Source organism: Oculina patagonica, chromosome 8 (assembly GCF_052425735.1).
Source record: "Oculina patagonica isolate OP01 chromosome 8, crgOcupat, whole genome shotgun sequence".
NCBI classification, from domain to species: Eukaryota; Metazoa; Cnidaria; class Anthozoa; order Scleractinia; family Oculinidae; genus Oculina; species Oculina patagonica.
Genome location: NC_135765.1, coordinates 33,915,943 through 33,930,827, shown reverse-complemented (window position 1 = coordinate 33,930,827; position 14,885 = coordinate 33,915,943). Strand labels below are relative to the sequence as shown.

Genomic DNA, 14,885 nt, shown 5'->3' with positions numbered 1-14,885 from the left:
GAAAATACTAGCTAACCATTTTTAGTTATCTCGACTTCATCCCAAGGGAAATACTGAAAATGTCTTATTTTTTGGCTGGTACTATTCGTCCCCCGCCCACAATAATCGGAAATCAAATTTTAAAATCCTGTGGCTCGCTGGTAAGCGTGTGACTTGTGCTGAAAGGGAAAATCCCTCTTAAGTCAAGTCATTCACTTCCGTAAAAGAGCCAACCTTTGGACGAGTCCTTGAGATATTTTATTTTTCTTTCTATGTGCTTTCCTAAAAAGGTCATGTTTAGTCGAGCCAGGAAAACTTATTACTGAAACACAGCACACATTCAGTAATTTAAATTTTGTAAAGCAAAGCAATCTTCTTTTCTGGAGAATCGACGAGTAAGCGAATGAGAAAAACAATTTTTTTGAGACGATGCTTAGAAATTACTTAATGACCTGTTTATGGCACACGAACATTCTATGGGGGAGGGGGTGGGTAATTACTTAGCTAACCTTTGCTCAAGCGTAACAAAAGAATAGAAGTACGTTATTCTAGAATAAGTACTATTCTCTAAAAAAAAGTCAATTTTAAACTGGTAAATGTGTTTTTAAAGTCTTCTTTGTCTCAAACAAGGAATCAGTTGGTTTCAGAGACCTATAATTTTCTCTTCTTATCAAATGTGCAAACATTTTGTTTCACTGGCGCGTGCCAAGGTTACAATAATTGATTATAGCTATTACATCAGAATTAATGAGAAAAAATTTCTTTTAAAATGCATAATGTTGGAATCGCGGGATTTTACTGTAAAACCGGACACTATAAAATCAAGAATATATCTAAACTTCAATCAGACTCAGTCTGTGGGATACGAAAAAGGTGTTGCCCATGCCACTTCCGCGGTAACTTTCAGATGCTCTATCCGTCAACGAATATCCTTTTTTAGAAGCAAACCAAATTTTTAGCGATTATAAATATCTGGCCCTCGATTGTTGACAATTCATTCACCGTCAATCGTCCGGACTGCAAGCTGATCAAGAATTTTATCAAGTGCTCAGGAAACCGAAGAACTTTCAAACGGACATGGAAAGTTTCCTCGACCCAAAAGTGGAACAGCTTCTTGCGAAAAAATCTGATACAGAGAGATTGCAAGCAATCGCGTTTTCCATCGCTTGCCTGTGTACTGGCCCGACTCCATTTCAACCTCTAGATTATTTCCACATCCCGAAGAGCAAAGGTAAAAATATTATCAAAGAGTCATGATTATATTTTAGTTTTATTTTACGTACAGTACAAACTAATTCAAGATTTATTACACGATTTATGTCTAAGTTAAAGAAAACTACATTAAACTTCAAGCTTACTTACAAGATTTTTATTGCTCATTTAGAGTTGTATTGGACGGGGTTAAGTCAGCATTTTTCTTTGCATAAGTTACAAAGGCCAATATATTTAAATGGAAACACTTTTCAGTTTGGTTACCAAAGTGTTTATTTAAAAAAATATTCATGTACGTCACACAAGCACTCAAAGGGTTAATTCAGTTCGTTTACGTATTTTGCGGAAAGTCGTAATTGGTGTGTGTAGCAGGCTAAAGGTTACGGAATTTGATAAAAACATTCTTAAGTAGCTCTTAGTCCTCTTGAAAAAAAAAAAAAAATTCCGCATTAACCGTGAGTTGAATCGTGTTCGACTAAAACATCATGCCATGAATTTTATTTCAGAAAGCTAGCAAAACTTCCTCGGTATAAAGCTTAATGATTTTCAGTTTTGATATGTCTGATGACCGATTCTAAATAAATTTAGTTTCATTTCGGGAATTTTCTTTATTTATTTTTTATATTTTTTTATCATAGCGCACACAGACGATATGGAAGAACAGGAATTCGACGAAATGAAGGAAAGCTAAACCCTCTGAGAGCCTGGAAAGCAGAGTACCTTTTTCCCAGACAGAACACCGGCAATCTAACAATTATCCATACACGGCCTTCCAGGGAAAATAATCACGGTACGATGCTGACTCATCCAGCACTCAGCTGACTAACTGACTTCCGCTGTCACACGTGGCTACCGGATGCTGCGACACAATGCCATCTGTGATTGCGTGACCACCTACTACTGCGTGACAGACATTTTTTTTCAAATGATCAGTCTTTGTGAACGTGCTATCCTTGTTGTAAATACTTGCGAAGCAAAATATATACATTGCTTAACAGGTGGACGCAACAAAGAATATTTATGGATTTCATGTGTACATAGCCGGCAATATATGTATATTTTTCCCTGTAAATTTTGTGCATAATACAAAGCAAGAATTCGAAATAAAATAACCTGAGGAAAACACCTGCTGGTATTTACTGCAGGGTTACTATGAATCTTGACCGATCTTCGCCTCGGCAGATCCGTATAGTATGGCAGAATTTGTCGACATTCAGACAGACCGTTTCGCGCCTTTTCAGCCACGCTTATAAGGCGTTACCATAGAAACAGAATAGGTCCCCCTACAGGCCTTCGGAAGGGGTTGGTATTAATTGATATCTTTTGGTAGGTTCGTTCTCCACCAATTTTTCCTACGTACCGAGCGCTACCAAACGATTAGACTTCAACGACCTCTCCCGCCAGCTCTCTTATTGCAATTATAGCTCGATGTATCTGTCACAAGAAATTTAATAGGAAAAAGATTACTTATAACAGGTCCTTATGCAAAACAGTTCCAAAGCTTAAACATTGTGGAACTGATTGGAAGTTACCAGGGAAGGTGCTGCCCTGTTTGTCATCAAAAATTAACTTCCCTTATGGATAGAACTTCCCGGTTTCCATGGTCTTGTCCTAAGAAAGCAGAAACTGCGAGCTGTCGTTAGCAACGTATGCTTTTCTGCCCTTCGATAGCTAGAAATACATGAATTCTTAGCCAAAAGTTTATTTATAAAAGAAAAAGATTAGGGACGAGGAGAAAATATCATTTGACATCACTAGGCCACAAATTAAAGAAAAGCTTTAAGTTGTAAAGAAGAAGTAAGCTGGTAAAGAATTTCGCTGTGGGTTTCTCAGTAACACGTGTTCATTGACGAGTCTGCATTACGAATAGCTTGTTCCAGGCTCTTTGTAGTTGCAGGAGAGCGAGAAACGCGCGCTCGCCTTCTTCCCTCCTCATTTTTTCCTCGTTCGCCGGCATTTTTCGCTTTCCCCTTCAACTAACGAGAACCTGGAATAGGCTACGTTACGAATTGCACGTTTAGTCAGATGGTTAACATTTTTATCGTAAAAGAACACAAGAAACAGGGTAGAAAAGACTCTGCATGTGCGTTTTGTATCTTTTGTCTTAGCACATTTCTTAACCGTCCTTTCAGTGCGAAACAACAAGGTGAAATGACGAAATTTTTGAGTTTAGAGAACATAAGCTCTTTAGTTGACGACGTTCTCTGGAAAGCCACCGGACCTTGCGCGTGAAACTTGCATTTTCATTCATCTCATTTCTCTCGTGCGCGTTCGCGCGCGCGTTTTCTCTTTTTTTTTTTTTTGTTTAGTTCAGGCTTGCTCGACGAACAACGAGAGAAAGAGGTCTGGGACTAGTCGTAGTCTTGTTCCAGGAAAATACCTATGCGTTGACATTTCAAAGTAATAGAGGACACTTATTACAAACAGTACAACGTGCTTTAATTAGTATAATATCAGTACAATCACTTATCCCTCTCATTAAGTATTACTTAATTCTTTAAGTTAGCCTACCTACTATAATCAAATGGCTACACCACTGCATACTGCAGGAAATTGTTCATTATTAAATATGTCTCATTATATTTAGTTTGTCAGTTACACATTCGCACCCTGTAAACAATTTCAACGTAAAAATTTACAGTTTTTATAACAATGGATGACCCTTTCACCAGATACAAAAATAAATTTCGACAATTATGTTCCGTATCATTCTGGCTGGGGATAATATATTTACATATTCACCTCCACGAGGAAAAGTAGAAATAATACTGTAATACTTGTATCGTACTATATAGTATATAATCACGATAATAATGATAATGATAATAATGCAAAAAACACCATTAATATCAAATAACATTGGCGCATGTATTGTATGATTATGCCAACACGCCAGTTAATATCAAATAACAATGGCGCATGTAATTGGGTAAAATTTAAAATTCATCAATATTTATAGCCAAGTCCATTCTGATCCATAATCGACTCCAGGGCACTTTCGCGCATGTGACGTCAGAAGCCTAAGATCTGGGGTCGAGAATAATGCTGATCCGGTTGATCCGTTTAGCATATTACGCTGCGCTATAAAATACGCATGCGTCAGGCATAGTTAAAACGTAGTCCCAAAAGACCTTCGTGTAGCCTAGAAAGCTTTGAAAAAAGGAAAGTCTAAAAATTAAACCAGGTCTTAAAATGTCTATTCCTGTAAAAAAAACTAATCACTATTGTATTGAGAGTTGGTGATATCAATGACTGAGGAAGATCACCAATGCACCAACGGCTGATAAAACGTGGTTCTGTTTTGTGCCAAATGATGCCTTTTAAAATAAACCTCTGTGAACAACTGTCGGGGCCTCATTTTTTGCCCTTACAAAACTGTCATATGTCCACTGAAGCTACAATAACGAATGCATCGCTGACCGCTCCATAAAAAAAAGTTGCTCTTTAAATCACTCCCGTCATACAGGAGAAAAGAGCAGATTCGACAAGAATATTTTACCAAGTGCTTATCTGTTATATCTGTAATTTCGCAGCTGGACAAGGCGCCGCTCCAAAGACTGTAGTAAAACTAAAGACAAAATTATCTCCCCACGCCAATGGCCAGAACAATTTGATGTAGCTAGCCAGAATAAATATCCTAACATTTAAGTGACCCATTTTGTGGGAAAATGTCGACCGTTGCATTTGGAATGATTTTAAATAATTAACTAAGCTTCGAAACCTTTTTTTGTTTGGGGTTTTGGAAAAAAAGTCAACGAACCAAAATTAACATTCGTATAACTAACGTTGACTATTTTTAGTTCTCAAAGAGACATGAAGCACACGGAAGGAAAACATTTTAAGGACTACTCTCTGTGCTTCCATAGGATTTCCCGCCATTCGTGTCCTGGGTGGCGATTGCGCTGTCGTCCCCAGACCCTCTCCTTCCTCTACTACCGTTGCCATCACCGCTTTCCTCGTCACCAACCCCCACGGCCGAGCCAACATAAGAAGAATCCGACATCTCGGTGTCTTTAAGTTTCTCAATAAATGAGGCTTTCTGCATTTGGTGATGGATGTTAGAAGCGATCATACTGAGCGTGATTGACAAGACAGCCAGGCCAAGGTATACCAGTAAAACATTCACGAAGACAAGCTGAAAAACAAGGCAAAAGATGTAATGTTAAAAAGGAAATCTTCTGTGTCTATTTTAGGGTAATTTCAAAAAGCTAAATCTTAGAAACACCTAGCTCATAGGAAACTCAATAACCAGTCGGGGGAATAAGTGCCGGTTTTGGCAAATCTTTGTTGAAGCTCTCGAAGAATTTCCGAATTATTTTATCCAATCAAAAACTAGCGCTAGCGCTCACGAGTACTCCCAAAGCAATCGCGAGCCCCCTAATTATAATAGAATGCGCTTACAAATTCGTCATGTTGCTTAGCAACTTCTGGGACGAAAACCGCGGGCTCGCTCAGTCACTTCTCAGAGAAGTGATGTCGCCATCAACTGGCACTTATTCTCCCGACTGTAACAACTGTTTGATTTTGAAGTAAGCTTATGATACTCCACAAATGACAGCGACCCATTTATAAAAAGTATGACCAAATTTAAAAAGGCGAAGCTGCTGATATTTTCCAAAAAAGTTTGAATTTTGTGGTTTGCAAAAACACAAAAACTGCAAAACAAAAAATTTTCGTAAAGAGAAGGTTCTGTTTTCAGCTGGGTTTTGTTTCCCTTACTTGTAAAGCAGAAAGAAAAAATAAACTACTTTACCTCCTCTTTTTCCGGAACAACGTCACCAAATCCGATAGTCAAAAACGAAACGTATTGAAAATACAGCGAGGTGCCAAAGTCCCATCCCTCTATCCAACAGAAACAGTCCCGCCATGATAGTGGTGAATAACACGAGTATTAACAAACCCATCCATAAAGGTGCGTCCACTTGACCATCATCTCCGTCTTGGACTCTGAAAACAATACGAAAATAGTTTTGCATTACTACGCTTCGTGATTGGTTTAAAAATCTCGCGCCAGTCTCAACAATCAATAGTAAAACCAAAACCAATCGCATGTTCACGAACGTTTTCCCCCGGCTGCGACATGTACTTTGCTTCGATTTTTGATTGGTTCACTAAATTATCTGTGCTTTTGTGATTGGCCAAAGTATTACTTTGGATTGATTTTACGACACTTAATTGAAAACTCTCTTAAGATTGCCAAGTAATGACACATGATTTTTGGACAACAAAGTTAAGAAAGTATTGTAAAATGGGGATAAAAGAAATGATAAAACGAAAACTCATAAGTAAACATATAACAAGGTTTGAAAAGTTGGTGTAAACCGTGTCGATTCCGACCGTCTGGTTTGTTCCAGATGGTTCCTGTTCCCTGCCCTGGCGCGGCCGGGCTCATTCTGTTGAGTTCCTGGACAAGGCACTTTACTCTTATAGTGCCTCTCTCCCTCGCAGGTGTATAAATGTGCCACCCAGCAAATTGTAAGGGTGTTAGCTGACAAAATGATTTGGAGTACTCCTGTGATGGACTTGCATCCCATCAAAGGGTAGCGCAAAACTCCTAGTCCCTTTATGTTTTCAGCTCACTATTATAAGTGAAAACTGGAGCATCGGTATATGCGTAACCTCTTCGCTAGTTTTCCTTTTAGCGAAAACTGTTGGAAAGAATTAATCTCACAAATCGGCCATTTTAAAATACATCACCTTTGGACAATGACAAATGATTTTTAACTTAGATTATAAAAAATAAATGTTAGACAGAAATAAAGTTAAAATACATACAGTTGTTGGTCATCCAAAATAATAAAAAGTAAACTAGTTGGGTGACACCATTTATTAATTTAAAATAAATATATCGTAGAAAAGAGGCGTTTTGGTTTTAAATTTACAATTAATTAAGGTGGTAGATTACAGAACAAATAACGCTTAAACACTATGTACAAAATATCACAAAAAATAATAGTAAAAAGAAAAAGGAAAGAAAAAAAAAAAAAAATATAGAAATAAAAATTAAACTATAGAGAAAAATTAATAGAAGTAAACCATCTACTGAATATAATTATAGTGAGCCTCCTATACATCCAGTAATCGCTCTTATTCGAACATGACTACAATATACTTACGTTCGTTCGTATTCATACGATTTGTGTACTTTCCTGTACCACTTAAGCAGCCATGCGCATGCGTCATTGATGTAGTCACCCAAGATTTTACCGACAATAGCAAGCAGCGCCAGTGTCAGCGGTATTCCTAATAAAGCGTAGATGACGCAAATGACGCGGCCACCAGTTGTTACTGGGGACAAGTTTCCATAACCTAGAAAAAAAAAGATGAACGACATCGGGCTTAACAGTACCAGCATGAAAACACTGTCAAATTTGAAATGGTACCACGTGAACTAAGGGGTTAATGCAGACTTGAAAGTTAGAACCACCTTGTACAAAATGTCATGACCTCCTTACAGCATAATAAACAGTGCCAGTACGAAAATACTACTCAATAGCGTTTCATTTAAATGGTTATACACTAGGGTTTGGTCCACTAGACTTCACAAGTTAGATACTCCTTATGCAGCATAATAAACAGTACCACATGAAAGTACTGCTCAATAGCTTTCATTTGAATTGTCACACACGAGGGCTCTCATCCACAGACTTACAAGTAAGAACCACCTTGTTCAGCATGATAAATAGTACTCAGTGGAAAATACTTCTCAAACTGGTCACACAATAGGGTTTTGTCTTAAGACTAACAAGTTAGAACCACCTTGCAATTGTACAGCAAAATAAAAAGTAACACTAATTTTTGACTTGGCAGCTACTATTTATGTGGTCACACAACTAGGGTTCATCAGCTGAAGACTTGAAGTAAGAACCACTATGTACAGCTAAGAGAGTAATACAGCATAATAAAAGTACTACAAGTAGCAAAGCTAGCTGCGTCAATTAGTTAATTAAGTTGATGGCCACACGCTAGAGCTCTCATCCAAAGATGTAAAGGTTAAGTTAATATTAAGTTAGGTTACTTACCGATTGTCGTTGTGACTGTCATACAGAAGAATATTGAATTATAAATGTTCCATTCCGCTTTAGAAGCTGCTGTACGCTGATTGCTTATTCCAGCAAGAACTTCTTCAAACTTTTCTAGATCTTTTGATGTGAGATTCTTCACTAAATTAGGGACACTCAATCCACTGGATAGCGACACGTTCTGACTAATATCAGAATTCTGACGAGAGAAAACAGCATATAGGAAATATTTTTGGCTGAAAGCGTAGACAGACAAGTTAATAGACAATGTTTAAAAACAGAAATAGGAGAGAACGCAGCACTCTGAACAATGTTTAATAGGTGCGCATCTGTTTTGCCAGTGAGTTGCTAGATTTTTGATTGGTTCAAAGAACACCTCTTGTAATATGCACCAATAACCAATCACAGCTAAAATTTGTCTTACGTAACCAATCAGATGCGAAACCAAATATAGTGGTAATTTAGCGTGCGCGATTTTCCCGCGCTTGCATCGGGTCACGTGCTTCTTATTTGAGTTCTGATTGGCTTATTGGGCAATTTGCCTCTGCAGCGCACGGCAATGTATCGATAATATAAGAAGGCAAATCATCTAAGCATGACGGTTAGGTCATCAAAATGGGCGTAAACGACGGAATGATTGGAATAAATTGTCCGAAAAGGGCGTATCGAAAAAAATAAAAGCCTTCTTAGTTATTACCCCTTTGTTGTTGTAAAAGTATTCAAAGAATTTTAATCCCAAATATTTCTTTGTTTAAAAAGCTATTAAAAGACCGGCAGGATTTTCGCCATAGAAAGTTTAAACAAAAGACCAAAGACCGTGCCTTTGTAATAAGCAAAACAAGTTAAATGAATTCCCAATTCGAAATATTCTCACTTTTAACCATCGAGAAGCTGGGCAAGATGAAAAGTACTGAAATTGGCGATTTAGCGAAGGGCCAAATGTTTTCTGGGTAGAACGAACTCTTTTTTGTGGGGAACATCTTTGTTGAAATATTGGTTTCGTTCAATGAGTTCTAATTGAATCTGTTAAATATTGATGAATCTCTTCCTTCACAAAACATAATCAGAGGTAGTGAATTAGAGAGATAGTTTAGTCTTCTCAATAGATGATTCACATTACTAAAGGAAGAATTACTACATGTAGTTCAACGCTTGTTTGAAAACTATCGCGGTCACATCGCGAAACTTAAGTACGTCAAATCGTGATCCATCTCTTTTGCCGCCCGATTTTGTTTTAAATTCCGCAAATTTACATAAGGAGGAGGAAAGAGAAGAGATTTCCTTAGATTTTCATCAAGATAAAAAGTTGCGAGGGAACGAAATAACATAGATTTATCTGTTTTTAATGAATGTTTTCCAATGATAGAAGCTTGTTAACTGATTTAACGACTGAAAAGACAAAATTAAAAGAAAATTTTCAACCTCATGGGGGATTGATCAACAAAGAGTTGATAACCAAAATTTGCATACTTTGAAGTATCCTGCAAGCTTTTTATCAATAAGTTTATGAAGCGTTAAATTTTAGAACTGCACGCTCTCTCAAACTTGCTAACAAGTTTCCTTAAACTACCTTCATATCGTTTATTAATAACTTCTTATGAAGTACTTTAAGAGAGGTTATTTTGCAAGATGATTGCAAGATAAAAAGCGTATCTACCGGGTCACAACCGTAACGGAAGGTTTGCTTGATTAATAATAGATGGCCTAGGACTTTCACTAATGGAATTTCTCTTCAGAAAAATATAAATCTGTTTGGCGTACTCCAAGTTATAAAACTTAAAAGTGTAGTAAATGACCTCTTTCGCAAAGTTTTGTAAGCTACTTGGAAATACAAACTTTGCAAAGGTATTCCTTAAATATGTTATTTTGCGCTGCCAAAGCGTCCCTCATTTGTTGTGTTTTCTTTCTGAATTAAAACACATATAAGTATTAAATTATACATGACTCAGAAATCAGTTCGTAGGTTTTGAATTATGTCTAGCAAGTAATACAATGTTTTTATCCGTTTTGTTCACTGCTACACGGCTCTGGATGAATAAAATCGTTGCAAGTTGCCCGCGCGCGCCAAGCTCTAAGATTTAAAGCTTACCTTCAAAACATCGAAAATTTCCACCAATTCTTGCGAAGTATTTACGACCACTTTAGGTTGTCTCTCAACAGCCATAAAGATGAGGCCTCCAAGGGTCAAATAAACTGTGTTGAGAAGAATCATGAATAGTGGAAAGGCGGCACCTTTCTTCTGAATTTTCTTTTGAATCCATTTCAAACACTTCAAGGATCCTTTAAGTTTTGTTCTGTCAATAATCGGAAGATTCATATTTGGAAGAATTTTCTTCCGGTCTCCCTCAGCCTCTTCTTCATTGTCTTTTCCTTTGAAAAACTTCGGCATCTTCAATCTTTGTTTATCGTATATACGTTAGTACACCAACGAAGACCTAGACACTTGAACGAAGAACTGTCTCGCGTACCGACGCTAAAATTATGTTAAGTATCACAACTCGACGAATTTGGCGAGTATTAAGCGCACAGTATTATTAAAACGCGAATACTGTTGAATTTCTGTTAACAAGAAGTTCTGCCCCTTTCGTGTGATAATTGTACGTTGTTTCAGGACGTTACCTCCAAGCAAACTTGTATCACATGATTGAAAATACAGCAGTGAATACAGATACTCCTTCGAGATTTAAAACCATTGGAGCGAGCCTAAAAACCACAGCCCACGATGTTGTCACAAACGCATTGGAGCAGATAAAGTATTCACAAATCTGCGCTCCTTAATCATTTCTGGGACAATTGCTTGGCGCCTCGCTCCTTCACATCAAGAATGTATCCATGAAACGAAATCCAGTCGACGAAATTCGTTTCACACTTGAAGACTTTCCTCCTTAGCATTCTAGCTCCGGCGAGTTTTTTTCGAACGTTATGTTCATTCTCTAGCTTTCTGTCTCACCAACCTCCGCATGGAATCCTGCGAGGAAGAGATAATTACGAATTCAAATTTATTATCAAATGCAAACACAAGCAAAGCAATAACATATGCCAATTTATAGCAATAAAGTGTTTTGTGTATCAAGTATAAATTTCGCCCGCGCGCGTAGTTCACCTAGAGCTTGACGCACAATTTTATCACGAACAGCAAATTATGAATTTGGGGTCCAAAAAAATTGTACTCTGGATAAACTTCTTGTTTGCCACCGTCACGGCAATTTATGATAATAATGTTTGGTTGTAAACACAATGGGAAGTGATTTGCAATTAATTAACAGCTCGTAACGTTTATTCACACAAATATAGTCACAATTCCATATTCTCCGAAAGGTGACTAATGTGAGTTTTTCAATTTGTGTTCTGTACTTTAATTAAAATCATCAACATTATAATCAAAGCGCCAATTTATTGCAATGTCATTTTACCTTTCAATAAGCTCTCAAGCATCAACAGAAAATAAAAATTAACGATCGTTGCTTATTTTAAAATATTAAAATATGTTTTCTTTCAGACTTTCTATGATTTAACGTTGTCCAATTCTGGGACAGGTGCAAAAAAAGTGGGGATGGGTGGGTAGAGGGCAGGAGGATTTTAAAATTATTTGTCAGTGAATAAGATATATTTAATGCTTCAAATGTCGATGATCAAGAGAACTCTCAGACAAAATCTCCGATCGCTGGGTGTCCAGTATTTATATTAGAGATACATTTCTTTCCAGTTCAAAAACCATTCGCAAAAACTTATTTATAGGGACTGATTAGACTCAAACGGCCGTCGAGGTTTCTCTCGCGATCGGCTCCGAGGTTTCTCTCGGCTCATAGTTGACAGAGAACCAACTATCAACTGAGAACGAGCAGTCTGATTATTTTAGCAAACCCACTTGTTTGTTTTTAAACATAGAATATTGATAAGGTTGATTTATTTAACATATTTGTTGAATACTTTCGGTAAGAAAAAAAGCGCGAAAATGCTGATATTTTTCGCGCCAAACAGGTGGCTAAAAATAGACAAGCTTGAATTTTGCTCCTTTAAATGCTAAGTTTATTAACAGTCTGCGTAGCAATGCCGTGACTATTGTTGCAAACTCAAGTTGATGGGATAAAATCAGAATATAACTTCATTCCCTGTCATAAACTTTAAACAATCACGAACTTTGAATTTTTAAAATTTAACCTTATTTCACTGCGATAATTTAAATATCGTTGCGTTCTCTTAAATAAAAAAGTGGAAGATAGCAATGACAAAGCGTCAGTCAGGGTTAGATTCTTTTCAGTAAAAATCTGGGGGGAAAGATTGAAAATCGAAACAGTTAGTTAAAGAATTAGTATAAAGTGTAAAGTTTTACTCACAATTTCCGACGATGTTTCCGACGATGCTTTTTTCTTCAGGATAATTCAATGTTTGCAGAAACATTTTGAACAATCTAAATATTAGCTAATGTTGTTTTAAAACAAACAACTCGGCGAACCGTCACTTAACCGTTAATTATTTCGACATCTATGTGTTGGTTTTAACATCATTTTAACCAATCAAAATAGTAAAACCTGAATGGTGGTCACGCAAGAGAAGTCAAAATTGCCACATGCCACTGAATTGGACGTGCGTTTGTTTTGTCTTTAGCTTTCAAGGTGCTAGCACGCGAATGGGACATTTGCAAGGACATTTCACAGGGACATGTAGCAGAAATCCACAACAGTATGTACACACACAGAAAATGTAGCGGAGACTAGTATAACAGCGAGACGTTCCCAGGCGTGCGCTGATTTCAGGGTACTTGTCGCTACAACAAAGTCCCCGCTTCATTTTTTTGATTTGTCCCTTCTGCATGACACTGCGAGATGTCCCTTGGTGTGTTAGACCTTAAATTGCTTGTGATGCTGGAAAACCAATCGGAGCGAGAAATGTCAACAACTTGTGAGACAACAACATCCTCTTTATTTCCTTATCATTAAATTACAGAATTATTATATAAAAAATATATTGCTAGAGATAAGGGGTTCTGGCAACCCGAAATAACCACTAGGTTAAAAATGCCGGGTTGAGTAACTGACTAAGCATCCCACGTGGTACGTTTCCACCAATCACGGACGTGTGAGACAAAAATCCACCCAAAGTTAATGGCCTTCTTCCATTAATAACTTTCGCTTCGTGTCTTAAATTTTTACAGCATTTAATCCATATAATTATTTCATTCTAGACCGAAAAAGTATCAAAACTTTTTGCCAATGGAGGTCCAAAATAGTGTTTTAACTTCTGCAGAGTAATATAAAAAGAAAAAACAGGCCTAGAACCAGAACAGCCGCTTGAAAAAGCAGTGAGATGTAATACTAACAAGAGGCTTTTTCCCCGCTAACAAATGATATTTTACTAGGATTATCCAGTTCCCGTCAAACGACAAAGGTTATATACCAAACATGTACGAAATTTTCTGTTTTGCTGCAAAATTGCACTATTAATCTCGCATTATACATTAATCTCTTGCGTTATAAATAACACTGTTATGCCGCTAAATAACACTGTTTTGCGGCATAATGCCTTGTGCTTGTGCTTATGTATATGCCCCACATTATGCCGGCACAATACGTGTCAACTAAACTCATTCTGTACGGAAGATTTTTTACTTTGCGTGCGCACTTTCTAAGCAAATTAACGCGTGGACTGTTTCCATGGCAAGAAAATGTTGCTCCAGAGCTATTTATTATCTCATACGACAAAATAAAATGCCTGCATGAATTTTGATAATGATATTTGTTCAGGAAGCATAATAACTTTTAACTGAAATATTGTACTGAGTTGAAGCAACGTTTCACTGGAGACAAATAAATAAGATGATTTCTTTTACTAGAAAATAAAATCGGCCCAAAAAAGCTTTGAATAAATAGAAAAATATAATGGGTGCCAATTTTGTTAGTTCAGCTGAGAAAGAAAAAAGCAATTTCATAGTGCACGAAAAACATATCTTGCAAAATAAACCTACATAATAAGATCATTCTTTTCTAAATGTCCACTCTTTTCGCTGCGCTAAATAAAACTAAAATAAACGGTAATTTTCATCGATATTCTGTATGAAGAGTGATACATGCATGCAAACTAAAACGTGGCATAAAATGCCATCTATGTAAAATTAAAATTGGTTTTTCACTAAAGTCACAAAAATCTATTGACTCACCCAGAATATTCTGTGTTTGATTTATCTGCAAAGATGTCACTGTATCATTTATCTGGAATCGAAAATGGGCACATGTAATGCATTTCAGTACGTTATAATCTTATTTTCCAAGCTAATCAGACCAATATTTTGCACTATCCTAACCCAAAGGCGATACATATTTACATCGCTGTTAAATAATAAGTAGCAGAGGGACCAACTGCGAGTTTTTTTCCAAACAGACATTCTAGTTAAGTTGTATGCTTCTTCAGTGTTATGTTGCCCTCATTTTCGGGTATACATGTAATTCCGGCCCCAGAAATTAAAAGGCAAAATCATAGAATTATTTAAATGATCACACGTTACCTGAGAAAGTCAGTCAAGTTAGCGCTGAAGTAAATTAAACAACAGACTGATTTCTCTTTCACTTCACATGTCGGCCATCCTTTTGTATACAACATTTGGGAAGTATATTCAGCTGAAGAGACATTGTTTTCGGTGTGTTTGCTGCCGAGCAAACGAATGACTCCGAAGAC

The 14,885-nt window shown here is 37.0% G+C and overlaps 1 long non-coding RNA gene and 1 pseudogene across 2 annotated transcripts; one reads left to right on the top strand and one right to left on the bottom strand.

Annotated features, from left to right (window-relative positions):
- Nucleotides 1-726: 726 nt before the first annotated feature.
- Nucleotides 727-3,446, top strand: LOC144662063 (uncharacterized). Its single transcript, XR_013572389.1, has 2 exons — nt 727-1,210; nt 1,830-3,446. It is a non-coding gene; the product is annotated as an uncharacterized LOC144662063 (long non-coding RNA).
- A 637-nt stretch (nt 3,447-4,083) lies between these two features.
- LOC144662062 (TWiK family of potassium channels protein 7-like) lies at nt 4,084-14,817 on the bottom strand (annotated as a pseudogene). Its single transcript, XR_013572388.1, has 7 exons — nt 14,716-14,817; nt 14,371-14,422; nt 10,303-11,181; nt 8,214-8,412; nt 7,308-7,500; nt 5,945-6,138; nt 4,084-5,326 (listed from the first exon to the last, which is right to left on the bottom strand). The product of XR_013572388.1 is annotated as a TWiK family of potassium channels protein 7-like (transcript).
- Nucleotides 14,818-14,885: the final 68 nt, after the last annotated feature.